We start from the raw sequence: 22,651 nt of genomic DNA, 5'->3' as shown, positions 1-22,651 counted from the left end.
CTTTTTGTAACCATACTATCTGTTGGAAAAATCCCGATTTGAAAACGATTTTCTTGAACAACGAAAAATTAAAATTTTAAAATTGACCCAGTTTGTGATATTTATTGTAGTAAACCCTAAGTTGTGTTTTTGGCCTAGTGGATGTTCATTGTTCCTGGTTCTCAATCAAACAATTTTTTTAGCTATTATCGTACCACGAACTACTTCGAGTGTGGGCTCGAACCAACTGAATCGAAACACACAGAACTAAAAAAAGTTCTCTCTTTTATTTAGGGTGAAAACAAAAATTCTCTCTTCTTTAATAGAAACTGATAGAATTGTTGTTCTGGAAAAATATATTTGATAGTTGAGAATAAATTCTCTCTATTTTTTGGAAGAGTAATAATCTCTTAAAGTTATGTGTATAACTTTACCGGTGCCATCTATTTATAGGAATAGAAGGTAGAACCCTTGTTGAGTTGTATTGGTTTATTTCAAATAGAAAAACAACTTTCTATTCAGAGTAGGAGTGGGATGGATGGCACACCATAGTATTCCTACTAGGGTTTTTTCCCACTTCATCTTATATGAGGGGTTTTGGGTATCTCTCACATCGAGTCCAATTACGAGTACTTTTTGAGCCTTTTGACCTAGTACTCTGTAATATGATCCAACCCGATCCAGTTTTTCTATTTTCCAAAATAAACTTTAATATTCTATATTAAATAATTTTCTCATCCCTATTTTACCTCTGATAAAATTTAGACGATTTTACCCCCAGTAAAATTTCGAGAAAATATGTTCAATATTTCACAACTCAACATGTTAGCTGTGATTGGATGATTTATTTTCATTTTTGGGCTCAAAAACATAAACTCATTCTTCCGATCATTTTTAAATAATCTATATAAAATAGAAAATGAATTATATTCATTTTCATTTCCATTTCCATTTCCAGTTTTTGGAAACCTACATTCATTTTCAAATGATTCAATTTTTCCATTTCGGGAACAACCATAACCATTCCTGAATGTTTTCCAATTCTCTTTTCCTATTCATTTTGTTCATTTCTATTCAAACATGTAGTTTATTCTTGGTTTCAATAAGCTAGTGGAGGGACCGTTTGGACATATGTAGTTGAGGATCAAATATTTTATAATTAAGTTTTGGCTTTTCACCTATTAATTATAAAATCATTTAGTCACGAAGTGATTCCACTACAGTATCATGACTGAGCTCTCCCTAACGGCATACCATTATGAAAGTAACTACCCAGTGCTCGTCTAATGACATTGTCATAAGTGTGTTACCCTCATAGATTATCCTTAATCTATTTGGGATAATATATGTTCTCCTAATATGATCTTATTTTATCTCATGGTAACCATTACATCTTCCTTTGTGAAAAGTCAATTACCATCGAATAGTAATTAAATTATTCATCATAAAGACGAAAGACCCATGACCATGTTTACTTTTCATCATCCATGTAATGCCAATGAAAGGATACCATTTACCCATGTCTCCCCTCATGAATTCCATTGTTGTAAATGATGCTACATACTGAAGAAACCGTACACCTAACATACCCGTTTTTGGTTCCTTATCTATTCGAACTTAGGCTTTTACTTACATCAATGCGTACGAGTTACGCATACATCATCCCCCACCCACTCAGGATTTAGTTATGTCTCACTATAAATGTCACAAGTGAATAGTTCCATAAATAGATCCAGGATCTATTTTACTTGGGCCTAGTTCAATGTATTGTCAGTCTTGTCAATCACACTATCACTTAATCTTCTGGGAGTCATCTGCTCATATGCCCAAGACAAAGAATCTCCCCATTTGAGATACCTTTAGATATAATGCGGTATCTGATTACGCTATTTGTCTTCAGTTATTCCCTTTCTCTCTTACTGATTATGCATTTATGTGGTTATATTCACAGCTGGTAGACTCCATCAACACTTAAAATGAACTAGCAAGTAATTTCTTGGCAAAAAATATTTTCCCCTGAGCAAGAAAACGAAAATTCGCATGGATATTACGAATTTTCAACAATTGGAAGGGGAGTTGCTATACAAGGCTTGGGAGCACTTTAAACTCATGCTACGTAAGTGCTCATATCATGGAATGCAAGATTGGCTACAACTTCAAGTTATTTATAATAATTTGGATGGAAATTTGCACTCAAGTCTTAACGGAGCATCCATGGGGGCGTTCATGTCAAAGACGTATACCGAGACTTGCCAACTCATTGAGGACATGGAAATGAATTCTTACATGTGACCAGCTGAGTGGTTCAAATATAGAGCCAAAAAATTGACTGTGAATGGGTCGGTAGCGAAGAAAAGTATCAACAAGTCCTCAAAAGGCTCAATCAATTAGAGATGAGTTCAGCCAAGGCACAAGTTCAAAATCTGCCCCTTCTAACCTACTTTATTGTAGGACATGATGGTGAAGGCACCTTGTTGGAAAATGCTAACAGAGAAACCAAATGGAGGCCAATTATGTAGGGAATATAAGATATAATCCATACTCCAACACCTATAACTCGGGGTGGTGTGACCATCCGGACCTTAGGTGGGAAGGGAACCAATGAGGTTTTCCAATCAAGGATCCCAAAACCTTAACCCTCCCAGACCCAATTCACCTTATCAACGTCATTTACCATTTAAGGCACCCCAATATTAAGAAAGAAAGCCAACCTATAGTAGTGACCCTCCATTGTCAATTAGGTTAAGCAAGGTAGAGGAAGGTTTGCATGTGGTGCAAGCCAATGTACTTCAAATTTGTGGTCAACTAGACCAAGTTTTGTAATTACTAAGAGAGGGAAGGAAAAGAACATACCAAGGCAATTAGTCTTAGATTCGAGGCTGTGGTTAAGGAACCTATCTGACCAATTAGTGGGGAGAACGAAGTGAGTGAGTAGGATGAGAGCACCCACACTCCTAGTGTTAGAGATGGGGTGGAAAAGAAGGAAAGACCCGAGAGTGAGCCCACATGAACTAAACTGGAGTATAGAACCGTTCCAATACGACAACCAAATCTAACACCCATTCCCTTTCCATGTAGACTAAAAGGGAAGAAGAAGCGAGAAAATAAGGAGTTTCTAGACTTCCTTAAAATGTTTAAGACTTTGAATGTCAACCTCCCATTGCTTGAGGTCCTATAAAACAGTGTCAAAATATGTCAACCTTAGAGAAGTGATGTTTAGGAGAAAGAAGATTGGAAGAAAAGAGTGATTTGCTCTTAATGTCGAATGTAGTGTTGTTATGTCTAGCAGAGTCCCACAGAAACTCAAAGGCCCCAGTAGATTCACCATTCCCATAGAAATTAGAGGTGTAAATTTTTGTAGGGTACTTTACGATCATGGTGCTAGTATAAACTTAATTCCCTTGTCTATCTACCATAGATTAGGTCTAGGCAGCCTTAGGGAAACTTCAGTAATCCTCCAACTACCCGATAGGTCCCTAGTTCATCCAATAGGAGTTTTGGAAGACGCTTTAGTGAAAGTTCGACAATTCATCTTACCGGTTGATTTCATAGTTCTTGACTTTGAGGAGGATTTAAAGATACCAATTCTATTAGGAGACTGTTCCAAAATACTTCTAAGGCCACCGTAGATGTGGGAAAATGAGAGGTGATGTTGGAAGTAGGTGGAGAGGTATGAACCTTTAGGAGTGTAGAATCCGAACCTAAGGCAAAGAAAGTGTTCCCTAGTAGTGAGCTAGAGTGTCAAGTCATTTAGGTAGTGTCCAATCATACGTCTAGCAATGTGAAATATTTGAAGTGGTGTATGTTTGTAGGTTCGAGACCGAGGATACGAGGCATCCAAATGAGGAAATGAGGCATTGTGAAGAGACAATTAGTGAATCAAGTCATAAGGTTGAAGAAAACATAACATGTGTTGGTGTCCGGAGCCTTGTGCAAGCATCACTATGAGGGTGTTACATATCACCCCAGGATAAATTTTTAGCGTGTCGCATGTGGCAATTGAACTAAAAGTTTTTAAATTTGATTATTGAGCATGGACTCCGCATACTTTCTGTAGTTCGGTTAGGATTTTAAATTATGTTGGATTAATTTTGAACTTGGTAGGTCAAATTTTTAGAGTTGAGAGAAAATTTGACAATTTTGTAAGTATTTTGGGGTTTGTTCATTGAAATCGCGATATCCAATAGGTGGTATAGCAATTTCTTAAACAGTTTTAATTAGTGCCAAAATTTTTTTTAATTATCATGATATCAAGTCTTTGGTATCGCGATTCCTTTGAAATTTCAAAAGACAATATTTTGTTTTGCATAGTGGTATCGCAATACCCAACCCTCAATATCGTGATACCTCAAATAGAATGGAATTTGAAGTGTCCAAAAATAGGGGATACAGCGATATACACCCATGGGTATCGCGATACCTATATTGGATCAAGCAATACCCAAAAGTGGTCCACATGTTTTGGGAGGCTTTTTAAGCCTCCCACCACCCCAATTCCCTTATTCTTCTTATTTATTTTCAAATCCTTTCAATTTTAACTCCTAAATACTCTTCCCCATCCCTATTTTTCTCTCAATTCCCTTTCAATCTCTTCAATTTTTCTTGCAAATTCTCTTTTGTTGTTTCTTTGTTTTGGTTCTTTCCCTATTTTTGCAGGTTTTTTTTTCCATTGCTTGGGGAACATGGAAATTTTTCAGATCAATCCACTCAGCTTTAGCAATCAAACTGGTATAAGTTTTCTTCTATTTTATTTTATGATAATTATTATTGTTGCTTTTACTTTCTTTATTTCTATTTTATTTATTTTTAGCAATTTTTTATTATTATTTAAATTTTAGTTTTTAGTATTGCTAGTTAGTTTGTTAATTGATTGTTTTTGGCTAGTTGGTTAGTTTTATATTGTTTGTTTAAAATTGATGAAAGTACAAAAATTCCCTTTAGACAACGAAAAAGGTCTTGATCCCAAACTGCCTAAGGTCCGTCGTTGTTAACTCTAATTTATATAGGCTTTTTATGATTGTTTTTGGCACCTTTTAACTTAAAAATAATATAAATCTCAAGTATTTGATCACTAATTGAGTGAATTTTGTTTATATTTCAATAATGGGTATTATTTAATGAAGAAAGTGATTTTATTTTATTTTGTACTAAATTTATGCATAATTTAATTGTTTTTAGATACTTATTGATCTTGACATTATTTAATGCAGTTGGACCAAGGAAATTATACATGAGTTACTCATAAAATAAAGTTACATGAACATGCCCAAATTCATTCTACATGGACGATAAAAAAATGTAAAATGGGTCATGAAGATTTTGTTTTTGATCCAATTGAAAATGGATCAATTGATGGACAAGTCTTGTAAGCAATTGGGTCACCAAACCATCCAAACAAGGGAGAATGAGCCCAGATTTGACAAAGGCATTTGGACTACTCAGAAATTCATTTTTGGGAGATTTACTAGAGGTCCTTGCACTTGCAAACAAATCAGAAAATGACCCACTATATTTGGCCAAGAAACCATCCACCCCTTCCTTGATTCAAGCATAATATCATGCATGAATCAAGCAACCAAACACCTCCCTCTTCCATAATATGCCGTCGGCCAAGAAAAGGAGTAAATGGGGGGACTTTTCATACTATTTTTAGTAAACTCATCTACCAACCTTCACTATAAATACCCACCTTTGTTCCCCTTTTCAAATCATCCCTCATCCCTAACTTAACATTCACCCTTCATTTCCTCTCATCATTTACTAACTTCTAATTTTCTCTCATTCATAAACCCTCCATTTTCCTCTTCATTTAGTTAGCAATTCCATGAGAAAATTCTCTCTTGGCTAGCCACCTTGAAGAGCATCTTACGAAGGAGTAATTACGAGGATTGGAGGAAGCCATCACGATCAATTTTAGAGGATTGTTGAAATTATTCTGAGTTTTTTCTTCCTTAATCTTTATTTTTTTTCTTGTTATTCAAAATGTTTGCAATTTGCTTTAATGTTTTTTAATTAAGAATGGTTCATAATAACTCAAAAGAATGGTTCATAATAACTAAATTGAAGGTTCATAATAACTCAAAAGAGTTCTATTATCTTGCATACTTTTTAGGTTTATGTGATTAAATTATTTCAAACCTAACTCGTCCTTGTTACTTCACATGAATTATAACAAATCCTTAGTTTAATATGATCAGTAAAATGCATGTTTTTCTAAGTAAAAGATTCGAAAAGACTTAATATTGATTTCAAACTCTAAATGATTGAGTTGCCATGGAATATTTTTCGAACATTATTAACATGATGAAAATGAACTAAGTTAATTGATGTGATTATTCTAGCATATTCATGTTGTCGTTGTTGAAATATTGTGAATTCTATTGCTAAATCCATCTCATTCATTTTATTGCATACATTGCATTTAGGGATCATTTTGGATCTAAATAGTTATTTTTACTTAACATCAACCAATGAAAACTATTGTTAGCTTTAATTTTACAAAATATTGATTAACATATACGACAGCTGTGGAGACAATAACTTTTATACTTACTTATTACTTGATAACGACTTTGTGTACACTTGCACAAACCACGCGTTACAAGATTTTGGCACCGTTGTCGAGGACTATTGACTTAATCATTTTTGTGGAACTATTCTTTGTGATTTGATTTTTATTTAATTTGTAACTTTACTAATTAATTCTTTATTTCTTTAATTATTTTTATTTATTTATTTATTCTTTAATTTTTGTGTTTTTCTTTTCAGGTATTCATAAGCATAGATTGAATAATCGATTTACTCCCTGTAGACCTTGAAATCGAGTGGGCATTTAGACAAAGAAGACGAGAAAGATTAGCCCAGGGACAAGCCGCAGAAATTAACCTTGAGAATCAAAACGATGTTCAAGGGAATAGAGTCACTAATGCACGAAATCCAATCGTTATTACTGATGATAGGGATCGACCCATAAGACAGTATGCCATACCACTTTTTAAAGAACTAAATCTGGGAATTAGGAGACCAGAAATCGAGGCACTGTAATTTTAATTAAAGCCTGTAATGTTTCAGATGTTTCAAAAAATAGGCCAAGTCATTGGAATGCCCACAGAAGATCCATATCTTAACCTTTGATTGTTTATGGAGGTGAACGATTCCTTCAAGATAGCAGGTGCAACTGAAGACACACTGAGTTTGAAGTTTTTTCCATACAGTTGCGAGATTGAGCACGAGCATGGCTTCATTTGTTGCCATCCAATTCAATTTTTACTCGGCAAGAATTAGTTGAAAGCTTTTTGGTAAAGTATTTCCCACCTAACAAAAATGCTAAGTTGCTGCATGAGATCACCAGTTTTTAAAAAACGGATGATGAGTCCCTATATGAAGCATATAAAAGATTCAAAGAGCCATTCGTAAATGCCCTCACCACCACATTCCGCATTGCATCTAGTTGGAGACATTTTATAACGGTCTCAATGCACATACAAAGTTGGTGGTAGATGCTTTTGCAAATAGTGCTCTCTTGTCGAAGTCTTATAATGAGGCTTATGAGATCATCGAGAGAATAGCTAGAAATAATTACCAATGGCTGACAAATCAAACAGCTTCAGGAAGACGAGTAGTCAGAGTGCATGAAGTGGACGCCCTTACTTTACTCACAGCTCAGGTATCGTCTATCTCTTCAATGTTGAAACAATTTAGTACTAATAGTTTAAATCATATTACAACTTAGCCACCAATCCACAACCAATGAGGTGGACCGAACAACAATTACATGCAGTATAGAGCAAATCAACCTTTTAGTTTCAATCAACAAGTGAAAAAACCACCGCAAGTTGAACCTTCCAATAATTTGGAGAATTTTTTGAAGGCATACATTGCTAAAAATGATGTCTTTATTCAAGGCTAAGAAAAAACATTGGAGAATCTGGAAAATCAAGTGGGACAATTAGCTAATGAGCTTAGAAGCAAGCCCCAAGGTGTTGTACCAAGTAACAAAGAAAATAGTCCAATAGCCGAGTCTTCTAATAATCTTGAGAACTTATTAAAGCATATATGGTGAAGAATGATGTGACTTTGAGAAATTTGGAGAACCAGATGGGGCAGTTAGTCAACGAACTTCGAAATAGACCACAAGGAGCTCTGTCCAATGACACGGAGAACCTATGGAAATTGGACAAGGAGAATTACATAGTGGTCAATTTACAAAGCAGAAGGACTTTTGAACCCAAGGGGTTGAGGTTGAAGATAAACCTCCCGAGAAAGGGGAAAATCAACCAACAATTGAAATTCTTGCACCAGAGAAGCCAAATTCTAGAAATTCTGTAGAGGTCAAAACTAAACTACCGAACTTTGATAAGGTAACCTCTTTTTAGATGCAGATATCTTACATTGAAAGAGCTTTCCAATCCAAGCCAAAGTTCCATAACCTTCATATCCTTAAAGACTCTAACAACATAAACAACAAGATACTCAATTTAAGAGAATGTTGGATGTGTTGAAACAACTACGTATTAACATTCCGTCGGTGAAAAATTTAGAGCAAATGTCAAATTATGTGAAAGCTATGAAGGAATTTTTTTCTAAGAAGAGAAGGTTTGGGGAATTTGAAACTGTAGCCCTGACTACAGAATGTAGCCTATTTTTTCAAAACAAGGTTCCTCCTCAGTTGAAGGATCCAGGAAGTTTCACCATACCTTGCAATATTGGAGAATCCTATTGTGGTAAGGTTTATGCGATTTGGAATCGAGTATCAAGTTGATGCCTACGTTTGTGTTTAGACGATTAAGTATTGGCTAGGCCAGATTGACTACAGATACACTCAAACTGGCAGATCGATCCTTGACATACCTAGAAGGAAAGATTGAGGATGTCTTGGTACGTGTTGATCAATTCATATTTCTTGCTGATTTTATTATCTTAGATTTTAAAGTAGATAAAGGAGTACCAATCATCCCAAGAAGGCCTTTCTTGGAAACCTGTAGGACGATAACCGATGTACAGAAAGGTGAACTCACCATGTGAGTTCAAGAAGAACACGTGACCTTTATTGTACTCAAGGCCATAAGATATCATGATGAGGTTAAAGATTGTTCTGCTATCTGAAAGGAAGATATGTCGGTTCTTGCAAAATTAGAGTATAATGATCCATTGGAAGGTTTTTCATCTAAATCTCCACATCAAGATGAGGATGATACATGTTTGGAAGCTAACTCAGAAGAATTTAATTCAAAAGTTTAGTTCGAGTTATTAGAGCTATCATCACATGAGTGCAAGCAACCTAACCCATCAAGGGAAAAGTCACTCGAGTTAGACTTAACGGTTTTGAAAAGGTCATCAACTACTGAAAAATGATATATTAAGGGAGAGTTCGATTCAATCTCAAGTATTTGATCTTAGGTAACTCGAGTCTCAACGGTTAAAAGAAAGGATCATGGATCCCATCTATGAAATTTAGTGTGTGGGACTTGTACTAAAGAAATAAGGTATAACAAAAAATAAGCTGAGTTTCAGTTTTTTGTATGAATGATAGAAAGTTAACCAAAGCAAAACATTGTGAGAGTTCTCTTTACTCTCTCTGTCTTTAATTTATTTTCAGTTTTTTTTCTCTCATTTGAATAAATGACATGCTTAGAAATTATTTTTCTTGAATTAGTGCTTCAAATTAATTGTGCCTAAGGTGATTGGAACTTAAGCGAGACCATTTGCGACCCCTCTAACCTTTCCTGGGAATTTAATTTGATGTAATTTTTTGAGAAGAAATTTTCTAAGTAGCCCAAAAGAAATTTTTTTCATTTTCATTTGATTTTTTATTTCCAATTTTTTTATTTTATGTTCAATAAGAGAGTCAAGTTGGCCCAAGGTTTAATCATTTTATTTCTGTCAAGTTTTATTTTAGTGCAAGTAATAAAATTTCAGCAGTTTTGGGTTTAAGGCCTAGAACAGTGATGAGGAGAAAAATATCCAACACTTGCAACCCCTTCCCTTCGCCACTGCATCACTTCCCCAGTTGCAGCAATCTCGAAAAAAGAGGGGATGACACAAATTAATAAAAAGGGGAGAAATTTCTTTTATTTCTCTTTCTTAAGTATTTATTTTTAAGCATTTATATTTTTATTTTGGTATTTTGTTTTCGCACAATAAGTACGAAATTGCAAACATGAATAAATTAAGTTCAATGCCTCCTCTCTAATAAAAGCCAAAGTAGTATGGTAGTGCGAATGAATATGTCTAGGATTGGATTGTTAAGAAAGACTTGGTACTTAAACAGTCTTCATATCTCACCACTCTTTTCTTGCAACTCTACCTGGTGTTCAATTTTCATTCATTACTTTGTTTTCGCAATAAGGACCTTGCTTCTTTTTAAAGGCGAGTAAGGCAATATTTGCATGAGTTTTAAATTTTCTTAAGTATGTTTCGATGTTTACACATAAGTATGCTGAAATAAATTGATGTTTAGAAAAAATGTTTGTTCATAAGTTAGCTCAAATGCAAGTGTGATTTTTGAGTTTTTTTATGTTATCTTGAGTTATGGAATGGTTTTATGTTCTTAGGTTTTATGTAGTTTTTGCCATGAAAATTGAATTTCCTTAAAAATAGATAGACATGAAGGTTTAAGTCCTTAGAATTGACTTAGTAACTTTCTTGAGGAAAAATCCTAGGAGGCATAAGAATCTAAACATTATTTAGGCACAATTCTCTTTGGATCGTTTGAGCCTTCCAAGCCTACTATATGAATTTGACCCTTGAAACTTTAGTTTGAGCCTTTAAGTCTATTTTATTGCTATTCACCTATATCATAATCCATATTACTATCTTTTTAAGTTTTATCATATTTTTTGCACCTATCTTAATTGTACTTGTCTTGCTGAACAAAGATTGAGGAAAAATTCAGAAAGATGTATATGTTCTCCGTGTGTTTAAAAGAGAGAGAGAGAGAGAGGGAGAGAGAGAGAGAGAGAGAAAAATCTCTATTCAAATGTCAAATAAAAAAAGAGCAAAATAAATACTCAAGATACTGAAAAGTCTTGTTAGGAATAAAGTTTCAAATTAAGTTTGGGGGTGTTGAAACTCATTACTAGGAAGGATGTACCTCGAAAAGATCCAAGGAAAAGTTAAGGTTAATATTACTGAACCTAAAAAGTCACTTCTTTTTATCTCTACCTTGAGCCTAACCCTATTATAACCCTATAAAAGACCTGTTGATTTTGTTAATTATGCCGACTATATTAGTGGAGAGGAATTGATGAGTTCAACATATGAGGACCATTAATTAAACCTTGTGCTTTTTTTGCCTAATTGATCAGGAAACTTTGATTGAGTGGTAAATATTATATATGATCTTGAAAAGCATGCACTCTATGACTAGTGATAGCATTTTCCCGTACTTAGTATAAAAGTTTTAAATGATGTTTGCATGAGATCAACTTATCAATAAAAAGAATTTGTGAGCATGATTTCGTTGATGTATGTTTATGTTCAAAAGTTTATTCTACTTAAGGATTATATTTTGAACAATTACAAGATTGTCTTATCTAAATTTTTGTTTTACAGTACTTGGGATGAGTAATGGATTCAGTTTTGGCGTGTGTAAACTCTAATTTATATATGGTTTTTATGATTTTTTTTGGAACCTTTTAACTTAAAAATAATATAAATCCTGAGTATTTTATTACTAAATGAAGAAAGTGATTCTATGTTATTTTGTATTAAATTTCTGCAGAATTTTATTGTTTTCGGCTACTTATTGATCTTGACATTATTTAATGCAGTTTGACCAAGGAAATTATGCATGATTTGTTCATAAAATAAAGTTACATGGACATGCCCAAATTCACTCTACATGGACGATAAACACATGTAAAATGGGTCATGAAGAGGTTATTTTTTATCCTATTGAAAATGGATCAATTGATGGACAAGTCTAGTAAGCAATTGGGTAACCAAACTGTCCAAACAAGGGAGAACAACCCCGAATTTGGAAAAGACTTTTGGACTACTCAGAAATTCATTTTCTAGAGATTTACTAGAGGTCCCTGCACTTAGAAACAAATCAAAAAACGGCCCACCAACTTTGGCCAAGAAACCATCCACCTTTTGCTTGATTCAAGCATGATATCATGCATAATTAAAGCAACCAAGAAACTCTCTCTTCCACAATATGTGGTTGCCAAGGAAAGGAGTAAATGGGGGGATTTTTCACACTATTTTTAGTAAACTCATCTACCAACCTTCACTATAACTACCCATCTCCATTCCCTATTTCAAATCATCCATCATCCCTCACTTAACATTCATCCTTCATTTCCTTTCATCATTCACTAACCTCTCATTTTCTCTCATTCATAAACCCTTCATTTTCCCATTCATTTAGTTAGCAATTCCTTGAGAAAAGTCTCTCTTGCCTAGTCACCTTGAGGAGCATCCTGCAAAGGAGTAATTACGAGGATCAGAGGAAGCCACCACGATCAATACTAGAGGATTGCTAAAATTATTCCAAGTGTTTTATTCCTTAATCTTTATTGTTGTTCTGTTATTCAACATGTTTGCAATTTACTTTAATGTTTTTCCATTAACAATGGTAGCTTAATTTTGTTTAGCTAGGATGATTGCATCAACTCAATAAAGTTTATGTAAATCATGTTATGATGTTCTGTGCCTCAGTCTATCATGTTTTCAATTAAACTCAAACATGTATTTCATTCATACGTGATTGAATATTAGAATAGTTGAGCAATATTAATCAGATGACGACTAATGGACACAATAATTGAAAAGTGCATGCTTAATTTAGATCCTAACAGACTAAATTGAAGTTTGATAATAACTCAAAAGAACTCTATTATCTTGCATAGTTTTTAGGTTTATGTGATTAAATTATTTCAAAGATAACCCATCCCTTTTGCTTCACATGAATTCTAAGAAACCCTTAGTTTAATATAATCAGTAATATGCATGTTTTTCTAAGTAATAAAAGATTTCGAAAAGGCTTAATATTGGTTTCACACTCATGAAAGATCGAGTTGCCATGTAATATTTTCTAAAACATTATTAACATGTTGAAAATGAACTAAGTTAATTGATGTGATTATTCTAGCCTATTCATGTTATCGTTGTTGAAATCATGTGAATTCTGCTGCTAAATCTGCATCATTCATTTTATTACATACATTGCATTTAGGGATCAGTTTGCATCTAGATAGTTATTTTTACTTAAAATAAACTAATCAAAACTATTGTGTTTTTCCCACCAAATTGTTAACTTTAATTTTAAAAAATATTTATTAACATATATTTTCCATATGGAAACGATAAGTTTTAAACTTAGTTATTACTTGATAATGACTATGTACACTTGCACCAACCACGTGTTATAGTCAACGGACTTCGATGGCGTTAATTTGTACAAAAAGAGGCTGTGGACTCCTATCACATGATTTAGGGATAGACGTTTATCCCTGAACACGATTTTGATCTGGCCTCTTCATTTAATGATGAAATCTTGGATGATGTCTGATTTCACAGGTGTGATAATTTTTGTATGCTTCCTAAGCAGCTTGTCATAGTACCCATAGTACTGGAGTTCTAAACCAATTTGAAATTTTCTCAATGTGATTGGGTGTACGTCAGGCATGCTAGTGTGTATATTTCCCCCTGAGGCCATTTGTGAATATTATGATTTCTCGTGTTATGAAGGTGGACAATTTTTTGTCGCTCAATTTAACTTGTTTTACTAATGTAGACTAGGACACAATTTTGAGCTACCTTATGGAAAGTAGAGGCGAGTGGAAGCAGGAAGCTTCATCAAGGTGACCTCTCTTATTCAAACAAATAATAATGTTCCCCATTGCAAAAATATGGATGCAATTTATATGTACTCGTCTTTGTCCATCACTCGATACTAATAATATTAATGTGTTTAGAGCAACCCTATTATATTCTATTTTTCAACGTAAAAGAATTTGTGTAGGTGCATGGATCAATCAACAATTGAAACGTTGCATTCTGGGTGGAAAGGTAGGTATTTATTTTTCGCATTTGGTCACTAACATCTGTCGTAGGGTTGGTATAGACATTGAGTCCACCAAGCAGACTAGCCTTCCCACTCAAAACTTCATCGTTGATTCCTTACTCCACCAATTTCAAGAGCTTCATAAGAAGTAGATTCAAGAGTGGAATCAATGACACAAAAACAATATGGACGTGCCTCGAGTAGCAAAATAGTCAAGCACCAAAAAAAACTAAAGATGAGTTTACACAGTGGCAACGTAGGCTAGGCTGAGACATACGCTACAACATTCGAATGCTTGAGGAAATAATACCATTTGTGGACATGTTTGTGATGAGTTAGTGAGTTGAGGGCATACAATAGCCCGATCAGTTGAGTGATTCATCCCTGGACGAGGAAGTCAATGAGTGAAGCTACTGATGATGAGCTGACAGAGGATGATGATGTGACAGCTTATTCTAATACCACCAACAATGTATTCACCCTTACACATCTGACGATAGAGGGTGTTGTCATCTGAGAGTAGAACACGCCTATCCACCGAACGCAAACCAAGAGAACCTTCCCAAGAGAAGAAATAGGCAGATAATTGAGGAAACTAACCTAGAGGACGACACATCTAATGCATAGTTCCATGTCTTCATATTTTACCTTATATTTATTTGTACAACATGTAAGCATTTAACTACAATATCTTTTGTACTTATTTTTCTTCTTTCAAACATCATATTTTGGTTGTGTTGCGTTTTGTTTTTGTTTTTTTATGTGTAGCGAGTTACCGTAAAAGGCTATACTACATTCGCGAGCTTCAATGAGGAGGTGGCCCCCAAGCTAGTTTGGCGTTCCATTCTAAGGAAGTCTGGTAACCTCCTATTCTATTTTTTGGGACACATTAGGGGAAATGTGTAATATGAGTTGGGGGGATGCACATAGTTTTATGTGTTTTATTTTTCTTATTTTTATGTTATTTTGATTGTTTGTTTTTATTTTTTCACTTTTTTCAAAAATTTTCAAAAAACAATAAAAATATTTGGACTACGATTAGGGCATAAGCCAGTAGTTATAAATATTGAATAAGTACATAGAATTGCCAAACTTGCAAATTTTGAATGATACTAAATAATTTGTTATTCTTAATTCTAGACTAGTTAGTTCAACTAGTTAATTGTACAGTTCCTTCTAGATAAATAATTTGAATTGTTAATTTTTCTTTTAAATAGATGTATTCTTGAAAGAATTAGTGTTAGGTGATTAATTCGGGAAAGACCTTAGGCATTATTTGAAATAGCCAAGAGCCTAAAAGCTTACCTGTTGCTATATACCCTTAGTTCTCATATCTTTAAGCCTTGATTACCCTTTTCTTGTAAGCCATTTTATCACAGCCTCAAGCCTAAATGAGTCTAGTACTCAATCCTTCTCAGTGCCATTCTTCAAAATGCACTACATAATGGACGTCGGGCCATGGACATTAAGGTCTAGGTAGAAAAATTATGGTGGCTTTGTGTGTGAAAAAAAAAAGAAAATAAAGAGATTATGTGAGGTAGTACGTATTATAAAAAAAGTGAACGAAAGAATGCAAAATAAAGAAAAAGAGAGCTAAATCAAAATTAAGTTTGAAAAAGAAAATCTTTCAGTTCACAATTACAAACTTTTGTGCTTATTAATCTCGCGTAATACCTTCTAACATTTTGGAGAAATAAGGTAGGCGAGGAAGGAGAAATAAGAAGATGAGCTTGTAAATAAATTTGAGGGAGAATAAGGAATAATGTAATATGCTTAACCATTTCTAGTGTTTGAACCCGTTTTGAGTGCCTATTGTTTCAATTCTAAACAGTCCTAAGCCTTAGAACGTTACAAGCCTAGAAGACCTTTAAGACCCGAATAAGTCACCAACACAATAATTTATAAATAGCTTGCATTTTTTTTGAACGAATATGATCTATTCCTTTTAAATATCTATGAGCGATCTGAATAATTTATTTTGATGGATAACACTTGTACATATGTCCATTCTATTGCCTCTACATCTATTGACATTTTGACTTAGTGAACTAAGTATTTTTGCATTAGTTACAAACAAGTTAGCTAGATATCACTCTTATGTTGCATGTGAGGTGGCTCTTGTACAAGTTCAATGTCTTACCTCTATGTGACTTAATTGCCTAATTTAGTCCAAGAGTCGTCTTTTCTTTTACATGTTTAGTCTGTTTTCTTGAAGACAAGCAAAAAGTTAACTATGTGGGAGTTTGATCAATTGTAATTTGACATGGAAAATTAGGCTATCCCAGTATACTTAGGGAGCTTATTCTCAAGCAAAGTTTCATCTTTTCCAAAATTTTTCGTAATTTTTAGATTTTAAGTTGATAAGTGTAAACGCCTTATTTTTACTCATTTTGAGACCCAATTTGGCCAATAGTGTCATTGGGGGCCCTAACATGTTGTTGAGTGATGTAGGGACATGTTGGACATTCAAAAAGAACGAAAACAACACCAAAGGAGAGGGTATTACGATATCTAAACCTTGGAATTGCGATACCTCAAATAGATTCGAAGATTGGAGACCACCCTTCAGTGGTATCACGATACCCACCATGGGTATCCTTGCAACACCCCTAACCCATATTCGTCGTCGGAATAAGATTATGGAGCATTACCGAAATATACAAATCAAATATGGGCATTTCATATTATTTAACATTCATGTCAAAAATTATTCATAAAGTCCCTTATACGAGCCATCGAGACTCAAAACATGCATTAGAATCAAGTCGAGAGTAAACCGGGTACTCAAACAATTTTTTGCAAAATCTTAAAATTTTTCCAAGGTGTAAGGGACACACGCCTGTGTGTCAGACCATGTGGGCATTTGAAATAAGGTACACGGATGTTTCCCAGCTAGTGTCTGTACCTGTGTACCTCTCTGACTTGGGTCGCATAGCCAAGTCACACGCCCATGTACTAGGCCGTGTGAACATAATGACTTGCATTAAATAAGTGCAGGGGTCACACGGCCAAACCACACACTTGTGTGCTAGGCTGTGTGATCAAGTGTGAGCATTCTATCTTGAAATTTTTAAGATGCAGGGGACACACGACCAAAACACACGCCCATGTGCTAGGCCATGTATCACACACGGCTGAGATACATACCCGTGTCTCTGCCCATGTGGATGAAAAAGGGTTGTTTCCAAGCCATATTTCTCACCCAAATTTGCTTTCCACCTATATAAACATTTAAACATATTCTCAAGCCAATACAATACATCCAAATCTAGCCAATACCAAGTATCATATATGACATATTAATACATATAACCAAGTCTTCATTTTTATCAAGTTAGCCTAATGCATATAAAAACATCTTTGTACTAAATATGCCATTTCATCCATTCATCAATTTATCCATATGATTTCCATCACTCATCCATTTCAAACACATATCAACCATGTATAGACTCTTATATACTCTTCAAAACATATCTATCGCAAGCCATTCCAATGGCGAGTTGCAACCAAAATCACATACATGCCATTAATGACCCAATTCAACATATAAATGCCATTATAACCAAAAGTAATTTGCTAATTATACCAAAATGAGATGAGGCATAGTGTGATGTTGTTTCGACCAGCTTCTAACCAAATTGAGCTTTCGAATTACTATAAAATAGAGGAAATAAAAAAAACTAAACTTTTAAGCTTAGTAAGTTCGTATAACAGGAATTTAACTTACTAATTAATTCACATTTACGGTAAGCAAATAAACATGCTCAAACTAATTTGGCCAATTGCCTAAACACATATCCTCATCAAGCATGTTAGTCATGTAATTCATATGAATATCAAGAAATATGTATGAGCTCATCCATATTCAATTTCCATATATATTTACTTTTCACACAAGTGTCCATAAAACATGTATACATCATATCCTTGTATTGTAAGTATATATATACTTGTAACAATTCATCTCAATTTCATAATATCTCTTGTCAGAACTTTGCCCGTTGAATCATTCTAAATATCGATGGATACACAGATAGTACACACGAAGTGAACAAATCTGTAATTCGTCAATTCTTATTTGGGAATTCTCATAGGAGCACATAAACGGGAAGCTCTCTCTTAAGCCATATAACGAGAAGCTCATGTGAGCCATGTAACGCGAAGCTCATTTCAGTTGTATAACAGGAAGCTCATAAGAGCCATAATCAAAAAGTTCAAGCGAACCAATCTCGAGAAACTCCAGAGATCCATAAATTAGGAAGCTCACGACAAATTGGGATGCTCGAAAGAGCTATTAACAGGTAGCTTGAAAGGGCCATATATCGGGATGCTCATGAGAGTTAATAATGGGACGCTCTTTCGATCTGTGGTGTGTTCGCAACATATGCAGGACTACAACCAATTCGAGAACCCTATATCCATCGAATTTTATTTTTCAGACGGGACTTAATACTTGTTAGGCATTATCGGATATGTGATTAATTTCATATATATGGAATTTATTCAATTCACATATACAACATTCAATTCAAACATTTAAATATACACAATTTAGCTACACGAACCTACCTCGATTAATGTTCGTGTTTGAAAAATCTACTAATCCGATACTTTTTCTTTTCCACTATCTAACTCCATATTTGGTCTATCCAGATCTATACGAGTTAATTTAGCTCAATTTAATACAATTCATATTCAATTCAATCCAATTCACATCTTAGGCAAAATTACCATTTTGCCCCATACTTTTGATTAATTGCAATTTCATCCCTAGGCTCAGAACATCAAATTCATGCAATTTAATCCTTATTCCAAGCCTAATTAATTTTTACATGTCACGCAGCTCATGTATTTCATAAAATTTAAATCACAATTTCACCAAAATTCACTTTACAAAAGTTGTTTATCTATCAAAAACCTTTCATTTTCTACCATAAATTTCATAATTCGTACATACTCATCATGAAAAAACCCTAGTACTTTGATAACTTTACAAATTAATCTCCGAGATAGCTAAATTAAACTATTACAATCTCAGAAACATAAAAACATTAAAATGGAACAAGAATGCTTACCTAATTAAGCAAAATAAGTTGGCTTGAGTTTAGGTTTTCATTGCTAGGGTTTCCATCTTTTTTATTTGGGAAAGATGATGAAAATGATGATATTTCTTATTTAATTAAAATTTCTTCTTTCCAATTTAGTGCTTTTCTTTATTTAATTTTCCATGGATGAATGATCATACTTATCTAATAACTCCTCTTAATTGTCTATTTTCCATATAAAGACCTCAAATTTTGAATTCCATAGCTATTTGATACCTATAGCTACTAGAACTCAACTTTTGCATTTTTTGTAATTTGGTCATTTCCATCTAATTAGACATGTAATTGGTAAAAATTTCTTTACGAAATTTTCATACGGCATTTCTATCATAATGCAAACCATGAATTTGTATAAAAATAAATTTTCTCTCGGACTCAAATTTGTGGTCTCAAAACCACTATACCGATTTCATTGAAAACGGGTTGTTACAATCCTGCCCTCAAAGAAGACATCCAAGATCAAATCTGTTTGAGATATCATGATATCCTTTCCTTGGAATCGCGATACTGATATCGTGAGGGGACAAAATTGGACAAAAAAGGTAGTCTTTGTCCACCCAAAGCACCAATCAATGAAGGCCCGTTCAAGGGTATTTTGGGCACATAAAATGGGTCAGAATAATTGCTATATTAGGCAAATTTTGGATGAAAAAAAGGAGGCCACATTACCTTAGTTAAGCTTAGTTTTCTCTAGGTTTTCTCTTAGATTTTTTTCTTCTTCTTCTAGAGTTTTTTTTATTTTCATTTCCTTAGCTGTAGATTTTAAATTTCCCAATAATTTTTTTTCTTGTTTTAGTTGTTCTTAGTGTTAGTTAAGTTAGTTAACACTTTAGTTTAGGTTTATCTGCATCTTTAGTCCTTGTACCTTGGTTGTAAGACATTTTCAGATTTAGTTTAATGTATTTTAGTTTCTTTTACTTTGTAGTTGTTAAAGTTTGCTCCTTTTATATTTATTGCTTTAGATTTTCTTGTTGAATGCCTTCCTTTGCACGTCTTTTACATTTTCTTGCATAAAAATCTCAACTTTTATATTTTTCTTAAGCTTTATTTTAATGACTTATTTGCTTTTCATTTCCATGATTCTTAGTTTTATTTCCAACATGAGTAGCTAAACCTTTAAGGAGGTTGGTTAATGGAGATATAGTGAGCTAATTTTTGGATGAATGACCAAATCATAATAAATCGGACTAATTTGAATGAACTTAAAAACTTAGGATTGACTGTTCTAAGGGAACATTAAGGTAAGTGAGATAGAGAGGAGATCTTATTGGGCAACAATTCATTAGTCCCATGTTAATTGGTGAGATCGAGAGATAATTCGAATAAATTTGTCTAACTTGGTAAAGTGGAGACCGAGAGGTAAAGCAAAGCCATTTTTGGGAGTTTAAGCGATTTGGATCCCTAGTTCAAGGATTAGTAAACCGCGTCAATGTCAACCAACCACCGGCTGTTATTCAATTGTTAATTTCATAACTTTGCATGTTTTACAATTTAGTTCTTATATGGTAGATAGTAAAGTAGATTAATTTCTCTTAATTTTATAACTTTTCGTAATATTGCTTTTTGTAATTAGTTGGTCAAACATTTTATTTTACATGCTCTACATTTAGAAATTGATTCAAACCACAATTTTCAAGGGTTCAATCTTTGGAATACTCTAGTGTTCTATTGTAACACTACAAATAGTACAACTGAACCATCACACTTGCATTAAAATCGCAATTTTTATATCTTATTTTAAATTCTCGAGTGTCAATTTTCTACTCTCTCCTATCATTCGTGAGATTGAGGGAGAAAGGTGATTAATAGATGACATATTAACTTTTCAATATGTTTTCTCACTTCTAATTAGACTAAGGACATGTTTAGGTTCATCTACTAATACAAGTTATCTTTTTGTATTACGATCTGACCACGTAATACCGCTTAGTATTAGTTAAACATTAGAAACCAATAATCGACATTTGCTTCCATTTTTCTTTGCGTGGAAAAACTATTTGAGGATAATAATACAAAGTATATTAATTGTAATCAATGAATTTGTTTTCTTAATCAATCTGTTTGAAAAATTACAAGTGTACTTAGACGAAAATACTTCACTTAGGGCACCAGTTCCAATAGTCTCCCACTTGCCCTAGTGAAATAGATGAGTCATGTTTCGCATTCTTGTGCCCCTCCACATGTTTCCCAAAGATCTCTCTACCTAGTAGATTCCGGGTAAAACAAATCCCCAGGGTTTGTCCTCATATGTGATCATTGACTACATCCATTATTTTGTCAAATACTATTGTCTCCCTTATGATACTTTGTATCAATGTGTTTTTTCCTAATGTGGTTTCTTTGAGCCTTAGCTATTTCCACACTATTACAATGCCAATTTCTTAGTCCTAGATTCGTCTGATACTGACTTACCAACCTCACTTCAAAACAAATATTTGGGAGTGTGCCTAACATAACATACATGAGACTTCCTACTACCGAAGCATAAGGAATCTTTCTCATGTTCTCTCTTTCTTCCACTATTTTAGGACAGTATTCTAAAGAGAGATTAAATCCTGACACGGAGGGTTGATTTCCCTTCTTCAAATCAGAAATTGCTCAATGATCCAATATCTTGTCTATGTATGAAGCCTGAGACAGTGCTATCACTCTATTCTTTCAATCCCTTAGGATTCAAATTCCTAGAACAAAATTTGCTTCTCCCAAGTCATTCATGCTAAACTATTGGGTTAACCACATTTTAAACCGATAACAATGTCCCTACGTCATTCCCAATGAGTAAAATGTCATCGACATATAGAACAAGAAAGACCACTTTTCCATACATTGAACATTTGTAAATACAAGTTTCATCTACGTTTTGCTAAAATCCAAAAGTCTTGATCGCTTGATCAAATATTTGATTCCATGAGCAAGATGCTTACTTAAGTCCATATCGATCTAAGAAAATAACAAACTTTATGCACATTTCCTTCTGGTATATATTCGATGGGTTGAATCATATAGATGCTCTCTTCAAGATAGTCATTCAAAAACGTTATCTTCACATCCATTTTTCAAATCTCGTAATCAAAAGCCACCGCAATGGATAACAATATGCGGATTAACTTGAGCATGGAAACTGGAGAGAAGGTTTCTTAGTGATCGATACTTTTTTTCTGAGTATAATCTTTTGCAACAAGTCTGACCTTATAAGTTTCCACGTTTCTATCCGCATTTCTTTTCCTCTTATAGATCCACTTACACCCTATGGGTTTTATCCCTTCCGGTAAGTTTACAAGTTCCAACAATGAGTTGGAATACATAGAGTCCATATCAGCTTTCATAGCTAACCGCATTCGTACGAGTGCATAAAACAAACGATTTTATAAAATAATTTTATAAGCGCAGCTTTATTGCAAGCGTACAGGTCAGTTGTAATATTTCTAGTGTTACAATGTAACACCGAAATATTCCAAGTATTGAACCCAAAGGAGATGACGATTGAGGGATAAATAGCATACATGATAGAGTCTAAGTGACTACTAATACGATTTTATATTACAAAAAATCA

The 22,651-nt window shown here is 33.9% G+C and overlaps 1 non-coding gene across 1 annotated transcript; it reads right to left on the bottom strand.

The window, feature by feature from the left end:
* Positions 1 to 7,307: 7,307 nt before the first annotated feature.
* On the bottom strand, positions 7,308 to 7,413 carry LOC128032108 (small nucleolar RNA R71). Its single transcript, XR_008188238.1, has one exon. It is a non-coding gene; the product is annotated as a small nucleolar RNA R71 (small nucleolar RNA).
* Between the last annotated feature and the right edge of the window lie 15,238 nt (positions 7,414 to 22,651).

This window comes from Gossypium raimondii, chromosome 8 (genome assembly GCF_025698545.1).
Source record: "Gossypium raimondii isolate GPD5lz chromosome 8, ASM2569854v1, whole genome shotgun sequence".
Classification (NCBI taxonomy): domain Eukaryota; kingdom Viridiplantae; phylum Streptophyta; class Magnoliopsida; order Malvales; family Malvaceae; genus Gossypium; species Gossypium raimondii.
The sequence above is the reverse complement of the archived record's forward strand: the minus strand, read 5'-3'. Positions and strand labels throughout refer to the sequence as shown.